This window comes from Danio rerio, chromosome 13 (genome assembly GCF_049306965.1).
Source record: "Danio rerio strain Tuebingen ecotype United States chromosome 13, GRCz12tu, whole genome shotgun sequence".
In the NCBI taxonomy this organism is placed as follows: Eukaryota; Metazoa; Chordata; class Actinopteri; order Cypriniformes; family Danionidae; genus Danio; species Danio rerio.
In genome coordinates, this window is record NC_133188.1 from 45391996 (window position 1) to 45406370 (window position 14375).

The 14375-nt window shown below is 35.5% G+C and overlaps 1 protein-coding gene across 5 annotated transcripts in view; it reads right to left on the minus strand.

Annotated features, from left to right (window-relative positions):
- The window catches only part of pcdh15a (protocadherin-related 15a), a 759862-nt gene extending 745487 nt beyond the window's left edge, over positions 1-14375 (minus strand). For all 5 annotated transcript variants that reach the window (XR_012388492.1, XR_012388488.1, XR_012388474.1 and 2 more), the window contains exon 1: positions 14290-14375. The gene's annotated coding sequence lies outside the window, so the exon portion shown is untranslated. The remainder of the gene's footprint in view (positions 1-14289) is intronic.

The following is a 14375-nucleotide window of genomic DNA, read 5'->3' on the forward strand; positions in this document are numbered from 1 at the left end:
TTTCATTTATTTATTTGGGCATTGCCTCACTCTTTTTATTCATTATTTTGCAGCAGCTCCGCACTTTTTATTCATTTTCTCGCAGCCCCGTGAGCAAAATGCAGCTTGCAAGTTAATGATGACGTAACTATCATTCGACCACAAACAGCGGCACCTTAGTGAAAATAAGAATTCAAATAATTAATATTAATGAATATTACACCTGCTCAAAAAAAATCTGATGATTCACTACATTAATAAATCTGACATAACATGATCAGAAATCTAAAATGGGGAGAAAAAAGCTGCTTTTCCACTATCGTGCTGAATCGTTCTTTAAGCAGAACTGTTCCATTCCGTGTCAAACCGGGCCAGACAGCACGGATATGGTTTCATTTTCCACTGTCGTGATGCGACAAAGCTTTTTAAAACATTACACAAAACGTGCTTTAGGATAATGTAATAGGGGTGCCTAATATAGGTACATGTCACAGCACCCTTATTTATTTAGAGGTCATATGTTGTGCCATCAAAAGATGAAGTGTTTGGCTTAAAAAAGATTAAGCCATCAATAAAAAGTAATACTGAGGTTAAAAGAGTTTTGTGGTTAAAACGTTGCACTAGGACACCACCGATCCAAGTTCGAACCTCACCATGAGTAATTATTATTTATTTATTTATTTTATTTTTTATTTTTTTTATGTTAAGACATATAATACTGTATGGGTTACTTATGTAGGTATACATATTTTATTTACATTTTTTTGTGTGACCACTGTTCCACAGGACTGGATATCCATAAGGAATTTTGCACAGAATGTATATTCAGATATTGCAGGAAAGGACATTGTGATGTTTTAAAGAATAGTGTTTTATTTAGCTACCCTTTAATGTTGTCATGTTTATGAAAAACATTTGAAGTTCTATAGCAGTTGTTAAAAAAAAAACATGATAGTGTCATTAGAAACTGAATTGGAAATGGCCTTATTTTAATATAGTCACTCATGAACTGAGGTAGGTCGATCTAAGGCCTGAAACTCCAGGGCTGAAAAGGAGTCTCACTCCAGCCCTGGCTCCTGTAGTTCCCCTGAAATTTGTCATATAAACACACAAACAACACGGCAGCGAGCAGAGGAGAAGTCAGAGAAATGTTGCACTCTGTAACAATGAAATGTTACATGTACGCACAAATACACAATTACATAATTGAGGCCTCTGTCACGCATTCAGCGTTAAATGTGCGCCACACCTTGTATTTCTCACACTAAAAAGTAATGGATAAGACAATAATGGAGCAGACATTTAAAAGGAACTGTTGCTGATCTAATGTTGGAACTCAACGCTTCTGTTTCCCAAGAAATTGTGACTCAATGGCAAATAAAACAAAAGGCATTCGTTATTAGGTACCGTAAATATCACTGTGACAACACAGTGACAACTCGCTCAGTGGAACGTTAGTCGTTAGTCTACCAGATGCAGCGGCCTGATGCAAATAAAAGCAATAAAATGTAACCCACTAGCTTAGCTTGAGTCATTTATATGAAATAAATGTGCCTCTGAACACGTGTATGTTGAAACATATGATGTTAAAACATATAAAATAATACTGAAATGAATAATTTTAATAAGGTCTGCTTTTAACATTCTTTAGGAGTTTACCTTCACTGTAATTTTATGAAATGGTTTAATCTATTTTTATTATAATTATTATTATTAATGGTATTAAAAGTCTTGCATGCCATTGCAATTAGATCTTGTTCTTGATCTCTAATTGATAGCAAGCAAGGTTGCTACTTTCTGTAGTATTTTTATCTCCTAGAGTTATATAATTATGATATGCTTTTGCTAATTATATAGGTTAATTAGAGAAAAAACTACACTGTAAATATCTATAACAAATCACTCCATCATCTGTTTACAGAACTGTTCTATAAAATTCTTACGACAGCTTTAATTGCTCTCACATTTGCTCTCACACATACATATATTACTAGTATGCATGCTTTTCAAGTGAGTTTGAGGCATGCTGGAACAAGGAAATTATATAATTTATACAATGACGACTTTGAAATGTTATTTTTAATATTATTATTTAATTTCTGTTCATGAATACCACTTGACTTCCCAGAAAACTATAAAGCACAGTGTATTTCACTTTTATCTTTGCTCTATTGTATTAATATATGCTTGTATTGTGTTTATTATATTTTATGCATGACTTGTCCCCTACAGAATCATCCCAATCAATCTAAATTAATAAACTTTTTTAAAATAGAGCATCTGAAGCCATCTGGTGAAATTGTATTCAACAATATCACACATAAACATGATATCAAAAACAAAACAATTGTGCAGTCCTAATATATGAATCAACATTTAAGACCGTCTGAATAACCACACAAATAAGTTTCATCATTTTTGCACTAAACTCTTGAGGACTTGGGAACTACAATATTTTGAAGACACAATCTCAATGCATTCTGGGATAAATAAATGCTGGAGTAGACATATAAAACTAATAACAAATTAATTTATCTGTAATAAAATGAAATGAAGAACAGAAAAAAAGTATTGAACACATGAAGAAAGCAAGGTGTAGAAAGGCAATGAAAGCCCAGACAGCAGCTGAAATCTCTCAGTAGTTATTTAGCAACCGTCTGTGCTTTTCCATTTTAAACAAATATCAGCTGCTTCAGTCCAACATTACTACATTAGCAGGATGATGAAGATGATACTAGGGTGGACATTTTAGCAAGACAATGACCCAAAATACAGCCGAGGGAACTTTCAAATGCTTTCAGAGAAAGCAAATCAAGCTGTAGAATGGATTAGCACAGACTCCAATCCAATACGAAATACAAAATAAAGATCAGATTTGATAGACGAGACCCACAGAACCTTCAGGATTTTTTACACTCTGTTAAAAGTATGTGAAAAAAAAAATAATAAAAAATCACACCTGAGCACCAAGTGTAAATACTAGGGATGTAACAATATTGTAAATACCGTCATACCGCAATAGTAATTTTTTTCAATATTACCGTAGGCGCATGACTCAAAACTACATTTCTGAGAAAAGTTTGCTTAGGCGAATGAAGCAAACAGGAGGTAGCGGGAACTACAATTCCCATCAGCCTAGGCGTGGCCATCATCCTTTGCGGTCTGTTGTCACTACAGGTCCAGTAATGCGGAAATGGAGTGTGTTGCTAGTAGCGGGGAAGAAAAAGAGCTGGAAATGATCGAACCTAAAGCGGGTTTTAAAATCGGATGTGTGGAAGCATTTCGGTTTCTTTCTAAAAAGATACGAAAAAGGAGAAAAGGCGACGGACAAAGAGAAAAAAAAACAGTATGCAGGCACTGCCAGACTGTGGTGTAATATAAGTCGGGGAATATGACTAAAAACAGTCATGGGGACTGCAGAACATAGCACACTTAGATCACTAGATTGATGCAGACATTGACTTGTACCGCAAAGAGACCTCTATCTCACTCATGGCTTGTCCTCTCAAGTGGTGGAAAGACAATGCACATCGTTACCCACTGCGGTCAACCTTGGCTAAATCATATCTCTCTGTCCCAGAAACCTCAGTCCCAAATGAGAGTTGTTTTTTTTTCTGTTGCAGGGAACATGCCCAGAGATCCCAGCTTTTACCAGATTATAGTTATATGATAATTTTGCTTAAAAAACCCATGAGTTTTCAACAATACTAAATTGAAACTTTATTTTTTTTATATGGTTTAATAGTTTTTTGTTTTTGAGGTATTATTGTACTGTGAAATTCTGATACCGTTACATCCCTATTTAAATACCTTCCTTCTGTATTTGACTGTAAGATTTGCTGCGCCTGTTCTGATACCTTGACCTTTAGCTATTAAGCAAGACAGTACATTAATTTGATCATCTATGCTACTTCATCTTTTTATTGCTTCGCTCACCTTGGATTTCAAAATCTTTGCCATGCAGGAACAACAACAGACAGATGCATGCATTCTGCTTTGTTTGCGTTTACCCTTGTCCTGACTCTACCATTACGATAACTATAAAATCACGTCACATGTAAAATCCATTAAGCCTTTGTGCTTCATTGTCCTGAGCAGCATCTCAATCCTCAGAAGTCGAAGTCAGGTTGAAATGATTGACATCTTTGACCTTTTTTTGGTTATTTATACTTGTCCTTGGGACCCCTAATGTAATTTGCTTATAGAAAGAAAATACATAATCATAGAGCTAGTAGTTACAGTACAATACAGAGCCAATTGGTGAAACTTTTTCGAAATCAAATAAGTTGGAAATGCCAAGGCTGTTCTCAGAAATAAAATGGGCCAGTGAATTATATTTGAGCAGCATGGTAAGGTTCAAGAGTTTCTCTGAAGAAAAAAAGCAGAACAAATATCTACATGAATATTTAATCTGAGTGCGACAGAGTACAGGAGCATCAGCGAGAGCTAATATTCTTCAATCTCCGAGTGGCATTCGTGTAATTCTAAAGATTCATCTTACAACATCAAACAGGTCCTTCTTTATAGTCTTTATTAACATTTAAAGATTTATACATGACACCATCAAGCTATTCACTCCCCTGGAGTAACCTCAGCTTAACAGTCGTCCTCAAGGCTATGTGTTCTTTAGTAATGAATTACATTTCAATAACAATCTGGTTATCAGCTCTTTAAGCAGTGACTTTAATGTGATTTTTCATGCATTTAGAGTTACTTGCAATGTTAAAGAGTTGAACTCACATGTCACAAGTCATGAGTCAAACTGTAAAGAATTATTTGGACATAACAGAGTATTTACCTTCAGGTCATTACTAGTTTAGTTTTTATTCCTGGCTTTTGGTTACGTGCACCTATGAGCCCACAAAAGTGCTACACAGGATTTGGCTGCATGAGAACGAGTCCCAAAAAGTATGCTTTTAGATGGAGGAAAAGCTAATCTTGTTCAGTCATAGGCTGCGTCCGAAACCGCCTACTACTCAGTAGGTACTGCATTTGAATTTAAACATACTACTCAGCCGTTGGAAAAGTATGTTCTATACAGTATGAATAGGAAAAGTATGAATGGAATTCGGACATACTGCATCCTCCATTTTGTCATGGTCACACGACCTACCTGCTACCTTGTCATGGTCACACTGCACTTTTCACCACATAAACTTTCTATTGCTATTCTGTTTAAAACATTGTGCAATTCTGATTCATGCGAGTGGGCTTGACAAACCATCTGTAAGAGACACTTTTCTCTCCATATGCACAAGACACTTCCTTATAAACCTGGCTAAATTAACTTTTAATCGCATCTATATATATATATATATATACACATATATTTATATATATTGCTGCTTTCTGGTCGTTTGAAATGCTTTATTGAACCTCATTTATAAGTTGCTTTGGATAAAAGTGTCTGCTAAATTAATAATTGTAAAAGGTAAATTTATTTATATATTACTTAGATGAATTACTAACTTTAGACATATCGTCACCTTAGAATTATAAGGTTATATCTGACATTTTTGTCAACATTGAGTTATTGACATATTCCTATTAAACTTATTAACAATATGTGATGTTTTTTTTATAAGTAGTTTACATTTTAAGACTTTCTTTAAAAAACAAAAGCAGTTTATCAACAAAGTTGAACTCTCGCTTGGCTCTATAAGGTTATTTCTGTTAGCCAATCAGCATTTTTTAATGCACGCACGAGGACCAATCAGGATTAGTTTTCTTTGTCATTTCGCCAGACTGCTCCATTGATAGTGGGAAAGACCAGAAAGACAAAAATCACACAAAATCAGAGTCAGCTAAACAATGCACCACGCAAAATTTAGAGGAAACCAGAAACTGAAAAGATGTAAATATGATTTGGAAGCATTTTTTTTGACATTGAGATGAAATGTTATATTTTACATTGTTGAAAAAGAAACTGTTATTAAAAAAAAGGTGTAATATATTAAACGTGAAATATTTTTATTTGTGTATATATAGTCAGTGAAACATTTATCAGTGTTTATTAAACTCATTTGCTCATTGTCTGTTTTCTTTTAAAGTCTTTAAATTTAATATTAATTCTTGAAGGGCAAACACTTAATATTAAATTCATCGGGCAAATAATCCAATAAATATCATTCAAAAGTTCATTTAAACATAACATTTTATAAATATGACCATATTAGTTAGATAAAATTAACAGTGACACTATACAAAATACTCAACCATCAACAATGTTACAACCCCAAATTATATATTTTTATTGTATTTCTTGAGAAAGGCTTCAATGAATGATCTGCCACACAGAACCTTATAACTCCAAGTGGAAAATGACTTTACAGAATTAAAAGGTTCTGTCTGCATTTACCGTGGTTTATTTACTCCAATTTGCAAATGATTATTTAAATTTAGAGCACATTTAGGATCTCTTTCATGTTAATGTATGAAAGACAACTGTTATACACATACTGTTTGCTATTTGGAATGCAAAAACATTAAGGCTCAATATATCAAAATCATTCAGATCGCAGATAGAACCTTATAATTCCAAGATGAGGATATATTATTTACAGCACAGTCTCATTATTAATGTGTTTCTCAGCCTACATTTTTTGGGAAACAAAAATTATTTATTTATTTTTTATGCACATTTCAGATGTCAAATCCACTAGAGGGCACTGTCTACATTTTTGCAAATCTGAAATATTTAAAGCCCTGCTCACACTGTGAGATTTCAGCCACAATTTTATCATCCGAGACAAAATCCAAAAAAATGTGCTTTTAGATTTGAGGGATTGGATTTTTTGGATTTCATACAAAGCCATGGTCATACTGCACTTTTCGCTACATAATACTTTCCATTTATATGCATGTAAATGCGACAGACCAGAAACCAAGCAAGTTTTCCTTTTCACTGTATTGCAAAGTTCAAGCTTGGTAAATTCTGACCTGCGAAACCGCATTGCGTGAGATCAAACAAAGATCAAAACATGACCTTTCTATACAAAAAGTTAAAAATGCTGAATATAAGCGGGAACGGTCTGGTTCGGACTAAAACCTTGCAGGAGCAGGGTTTAGCTCCAACTCTAATCAAACACACCAGAACCAGCTAATCAACCTCTTAGTGTATATACTTTAAACTACCTGCAGGTGTGTTAAAGCAAGTTGAAGCTAAACTCAGCAGGACACCAGCCATCCAGGACAGAGTTTGGGCATCCCTGTTCTAGACAATATAAGACAAAATTTGTGCATCCATTAGGAAAGCCACAAAAGTTGACATCAACAATGGAGTATAAATGTTGAAGAAGAAAAATCAGTGTCCTGATATTGTAATCAGATATTCCAACATGATTGCAAATCATTACTAACTAGCCAAATAAGTACTCTCACATTATGAAAACGGAGCATGATACATCCCCTCTAAACTTAAACTCTACAACAGAAGATCAACAAACCGTGGCAAATTAGTTCACCATCACATAAAAACTTAAAGATCACAGATAGAACCTTATAATTCCAAGATGAGGATATATTATTTACAGCAGTCTCATTAATAATGTGTTACTCAGCCTACATTTTTTGGGAAACGTAATAACGAAAATTTTTTTTTTTTTTTTGCACATTTCAGATGTCAAATCCACTAGAGGGCCCTGTCTACATTTTTGCAAATCTGAAATATTTAAAGCCCTGCTCACACTGTGAGATTTCAGCCACAATTTTGTCATCAGAGACAAAATCTAAAAAAATGTGCTTTTGGATTTGATGGATTGGTTTTGAGGGACTGGATTTAAGCTGATCTTGTTCAAACTTTCAAACTTTCACAAAAAGCCATGGTCATACTGCACTTTTCGCTACATAATACTTTCCATTTATACGCATGTAAATGCGACAGACCAGAAACCAAGCAAGTTTTCCATTTCACTGTGTTGCAAAGTTCAAGCTTGGTAAATTCTGACCAGCGAAATCACATTGCGTGTGACCAAACAAAGATCAAAACATGACCTCTTTATACAAAAACTTAAAATATGGACCATTCGCTCGCTTTTTATAACGTCTAAACATATTGTTTAATCTCGCCCCTTTTCTCAGAGCCGTACAACAGAACTTCGCATTGAAATGTGTGAATAAGAGAGACGGTGTGATGCAGTGCATCGCTAGCTTGGTGCTGCCTATGTGTGTGTGTGACACACACATAGACAGGACAACAAATGCTGAATATAAGCGGGAACGGTCTGGTTCAGACTAAAACCTGGCAGGAGCAGGGTTTAGCTCCAACTCTAATCAAGCACACCAGAACCAGCTAATCAACCTCTTAGTATATATACTATAAACTTCCTGAAGGTGTGTTAAAGCAAGTTGGAGCTAAACTCAGCAGGACACCAACCATCCAGGAACGGGTTTGGGCATCCCTGTTCTAGACAATATAAGTCAAAATTTGTGCATCCATTAGGAAAGCCACAAAAGTTGGCATCAACAATGGAGTATAAATGTTGAAGAAGAAAATTCAGTGTCCTGATATTGTAATCAGATATTCCAACATGATTGCAAATCATTACTAACTAGCCAAATAAGTACTCTCACGTTATGAAAACGGAGCATGATACATCCCCTCTAAACTTAAACTCTACAACAGAAGATCAACAAACCGCAGCAAAGAAGTTCACCATCACATAAAAACTTTTCAATTGGACCTGTTCTCTATACGACTAAATAAAGCAGCATTAAGAGCAGTGCAGGCCTCAGCATGAGTGGTTATTGTGCGTTTAAAAGCCTGGTTTTTGCGAGAGTGCAACCACTGATAAGGGGAATGAAATAGCGGTGTAGTCAAACTAAGCTCAGTTTAGACTTTTAAGTGCACTTCATAGCAGACAGCATTAAGTGCCATATAGGCCCAGGAACTGCTTGGTTTATCTGAACAATGAAACAGGAGTGTTGAACCCTGTTGACTAAATCTGCTGAAAGTACAGCCTGACATTGAGAGTAGAAAATTCGGTAGCACTGACCCCTTTAATCATGATACTGTAGTGTCAAAAACCCCAGCCATGTGACATTTTATAAAAATGTTTCAAACTCAAAACGGAAGCAAGTTGACTCAAGGCACCATCCGCTTGAAACATCCAATTGTAGTAATTGCCAGCTGAACTACTATTCACTTCAATTTATAATTTATTTTATTTCTATAGCGCTTTTACAATGTAGATTGTGTCAAAGCAGCTTCACATAGAAGATTATAGTGAATTGAAACAGTGTCAGTCCAGTTTTCAGAGTTGAAGTTCAGTTCAGTTCAGTTCAGTGTGGTTAAATTTTTTCTGCTGAAAGTTTAAACACTGAAGAGCAAATCCATCGATGCGCACCTCCACAAGTGACAAACCAAGCAAACTAGTGGCGACAACTGCGAGTAACAAACTACTGCTCGTGTATAAGAAATATCTGAAGACACATCTGTTTTATGAATATTTGATCATCTAATATTCAAACAATAGCCTCCCTATTTATTGTCCCACTTTCTTATAAACAGTGCATGTTTCTGTAAAAAAAAAACATTACGCAAATCTGATTCATGCAAGTGGGCTTGACAAACCACCTGTAGGAGACCAGGGGCCTCATGTATCAATGCTGCGTACGCACAAAAACATTGCGTACGCAAGGTTTCACGCTCAGAATCGCTCACGTTTGGATTTACTAACAATGAACTGAACGTGGGAATGTACGCAGGTTCACGGCAGCTTTTTGGCAGGCGTACGCACATTTTTTGTGCGTATCTGTTTTTTTTCCATTGGCGACTCCTAGAGGCAGTTGTGTTAAATTCTTCTCTACAAAGTGTCTGAGCCTTGCAATGGCAGCTGTATGAGACGGGTTCATCTAGTAGGTATGTAAGATTTCCATACCATACAGTTGACCAGCTAAACATTAAAGCACAATTTGCAGCGGTCGCCTGTTTTCCCAATGTAATCTGAGCGATCTACTGCACGCACATTGCTATAAAGACACTATCTGAAGATGAATTTGCAAGCGTGAATCAGAAACATTTCCATTCAATAAATGTGCAAATAAAATATGATGCACAAACTTATTAATGATTCCTACTAGTCTTTCTCGTGATAAATAGTAGGCAAAATATGATATGTAGCGGGGGGAAAAAAAGAAGATAGAGTTCATCAGATGCTGGATTCGAGCCGAGTTCATGCTCGAACGTGTCAAAACATGATCACATGCGTCTTACGAGCGCGCCACTGAGACTGTTCAGAGTGCTGCAACAGTTTACAGATATAAACCAGACTATATTTTTTTAAATGCACTCAGTGCGATGTTCAGACCCAACTGTGTCAACCGCATCAGCTAAACTCTCCCACTCTATTTTTTTTTCTTTTGTTGTTAATTCCGAAAAGCAAACTTGCAAATAACACCGCTTTTCTCTGATCTACCTCCGAAAGCAGCACCTCCAATTTACATTCTGTTCAAAGTTTCTCTTTTTGCTTGCTTTTGCCATTGCTTTTTCGTTGGGTTTTGCCATTAGCATAGTCATTAGCATATTCATACGGGGGAGGAGGCAGGGAGGGGTTTTGTGCTCGTGCATGTTGCGCTCAGTTTCACGTTCATTCGGATGTACAAAAGAATATGCGTGAGACTCGGCGTACGCAGTGTTTCATACATCTGAATTTTTTTCTGCGTACGCACATTTACAGCTTTGTGCGTACGCAATGTTTTAGTAAGATTTCCACGCAAGTCTTCGTACATGAGGCCCCAGGTGTGCCCACACGCCTGCTTTTAAGTGAAGGTCCCAGTGGTTAGATCGCCCCCTGGGGGCTGGCTGCAGTACAAGTCATAAACCCCGCCTCCATGTTAATGAACGAAATTTAAGCCCAAATAAAAAAAATAATTAAATCACATTTGCAATAAAATGTCCCGAAAGATGGTTCTGGTCAATTAAGGCACTGGTTACGACGCTGATATAAACTCAGATCTTCATTTTAGTAAAGACTATGATTTTAGCTAGTAATTTAATGCTATACCAATGAGGCGTGTCATCATGATTGACAGCTGTGATTGACAGCTTCTCTAAGCAGACCGTGGGAGCTTCAGGAGGAGACTGAAGTATCAATGTTTGATTTCTGTGTTAATTTATCATGATAAAATGAGTTCAGCAGTAAACTATACTTTCTGACCAACAGGATCTGATGGATCACCATTTATTTGGTAAAGTGAGGGTTTTATTAGGGTTTATTTTAGTTTGCTGATACACATCTAACTTTAGCCATGACGGGGAAAATACAGTTGATGATCGCTATCTAGCCATCATTCTATTTTTATGGGTCTGAAATATTAATTAGGAAGACAAAACTAATGTTAGCCGATCTCCACATTGATCTCCTGTAAGGTTATTTGAAGTTGATTTATAGGACGTCTCTGACATTTTGAGTTTCGGCATGTTGTCTAGTTAATCTACTGAATTTGCTGTTATTAAATATTAATGTTCTAGAAACAGACCCTTATATAACAAACAGAGCTGTAAATATTATATATTATTTATATAAATCATTTACCGCTGGGGTTTTATTTGAAAACTCCTAATAAACATTAAAATGAAGGTAAATTCCTCTTTGCCAGATATTAAGGCATGGAATGAAGCAAATGAAATCTGAGGCAAAAATGATCAACAATATACAGGTTGCAGCAGCTGATTACATCAGTTGATGTATTAATACTGCTAAGTTTATTGTACAAATTGATAAGAAGTATTTTATATAGAGCAGGGATGTGTAAATATCCTGTTGATATTTAGAAATCTTTGTGTTTAGATCTTTTTAAGCGCACGATTAACCCTGCACGGCAAATAGCAGTCTATTGTGTGTATATTTTGGGTCCTGTGCATTGGTAATTAAAATAAAGACCTTTCTAAAATGTCTGTGTTGTTTATATATTACTGTTCATAGTGATATTTCTACCCCCATGAAAATAATAAATACCAACAACCCATTAGAGAAAGATTTTTGAGCTCATAGCTTAGTCTAACTTAGGCTAGAGTTTATGAAAAATCGTTTATTTTGCAGTCCAGCTTGTATTGTTTTTATTAAATTATAACAGCTGACATCACACAGTTTTTCATAAATCGTACATTTTTACGTGTTTTTAAATATAAGCGTGTATATTTATATTAGCAAGTTGATTTGACATCAGCGTTTGGTTGGTAGCTTGATTCCGCAGCTCTACCTCTGGCTCCTTATGGTAGTCCCTTCTGCGCATGCCCAGGCTCCAATTTCAGCAGTTTTTTGCGACAGTTTGTGCCCGTCATGAGGCGTTTGCATTTAAAGCAGTCAATGGGAAAAGGCGCTGTTGCGTCATTCATATCTTTTACTGTAGGATTCATTGTAGGAGACGGCAGTCTTTCCTCTCCATATGCATCAAACACTTCCTAATAAAGACAGTTACAAATTATTATTTTTAATAATTAAAAATTTGTATTAACTTTTTTATAAAAGAAACTGCTGCAGTTTGTTAGACCACCTAGTTTTTCATGATTCCGTGATCGCTGAATCCAACACAAAATCAACAAAAAGTCGCAAATATTTGCAATCCTGCTAAATTCTTAATTAAACTTAAGATAAATCACAAAAAAATTAAATAATCTCAAAAAACATTAAATTCCAAACCATACAATCAAATTATATTTATTTCAGTTCGCAATTGTTTTATATGACTTTTAGATTTTGCAAACGCAGCGCACGTGATGTATTTGAGTGTCTCTCGAAAAACGACTTCTCGCCTGCGCACTTATAATCATTACATGGAGAGGGAGCGGGGGAGTTTTCAGCTTGTGCAATAAGCAGATGCAAACGAAGCCTGAGTGATTAACATGCAGTCATAGTAAAGATGAGATCTAGACATCTTGTACCGCGAATTGGGCATTTTGTTCGTTTGACTCGCTTCAGACTGCAAAAGAAAGCAATGAAACAGACAAGAGATAAGATTGGTTCTAGGGTGACGGCCGCTAGACGTGACCGAATTGAAGGACATTATTTGTGCTTTACATGTAGTATTATGATGAGCGTTACATCAATAAATGATTTTGTTAAACTCTTTCCCTGCACTTAAAAAGTGAAAACGCTTCCCTGCTATTGAAGAGTTTTACGGCACTCTTTGTTTTAGGTGTAGTAGGGTAGGGGAAACCCTAACGCATGTCCTATGCGTGACATGATTTCAGATGCTTCGCGTAGTGAAATCTGAGAGAACATTAGATTGTGGATAAAAATAAGAGTTATACAACCCCCCTTTGGCTTAATCCCTACCATTTTAGATCTCGTCTTAGCAAGAGACTAAAATACTAAGCTTTATTTTTATGATTTGTGACATTGTCATTGTTTCAGATCGCATACTTAAAGTCGGCTACCTAATATGGCAAATACATATAATTGTTTAGATTTATATAAATTTTTAGTCGCAAAATTGTCCACAAATTTCTGGGAACTTCCGCCACAAAATCAGCCATTTTTAATTGCAAAAAATCATAAATAACTAGGGGGTCTGATTTGTAAACCAAAATTTAATTTAAATTACTAATTTAAAAAAAAATCATTATACTATATAATTATTTGTTTATTTACTTATTATTTTTGGTAGCTATAATCAGGATTTATGGTGGTAAAAAAAATCTCTGTCCGCAAACAAAAAGTAAAAAATATATATTTCTATAATAACTTATTTTTAATTTTTCTAATGGATTTGTATTCCATTTAAATATACACACAAAGGTTAAATAAAATGCTGCTGGCACAAACATCAAACAGGGAGACTAAATAGGATTAAATAAAAAAATACAAATATATCATACACATAATTGTTTACAAACATTTTAAAGAACTTTATCTCTGAACAGATGGATGACAGCATTATGCTTATGTCACTGCTCACTGAATGAATGATTAGGAAGCACATGTTTGAGCACAATGAGATAAAGCTTGTCATTTAAATAAAGAATCAATCATGGTTTTAATGGGTTTCCTTCTTTTCCTCCCTGCCTCCATCTTGATCCTGCAATATATTGATAATTCCAATAACAAAATCACACGATCCCTCCGGGCATGATCAATGAACATAGCAACAACACACGATACTGACATTATTTATAAGTATATCAATATCATATTGAAATACACAAAAAAGCACATCAGTCTGAGGCAAAAACTCTCACAGGTGTTCATAAAGGCAGCATGAACCGTAAGAAGCTCTTGCAGATCAACACAGACAGTAATAAAACAAGCACATCACGTTCACTGCTACATATATCACGGAGAGCTTTTCGGTTTCCACTGAATTCCTTACCCGGATCTGATGCCAGTGGATTGAGTTTTGCGTTGTTCTCTCTCCATTTCCATCCAGTCATTCACACAGTCATTGTGGGAAAACAC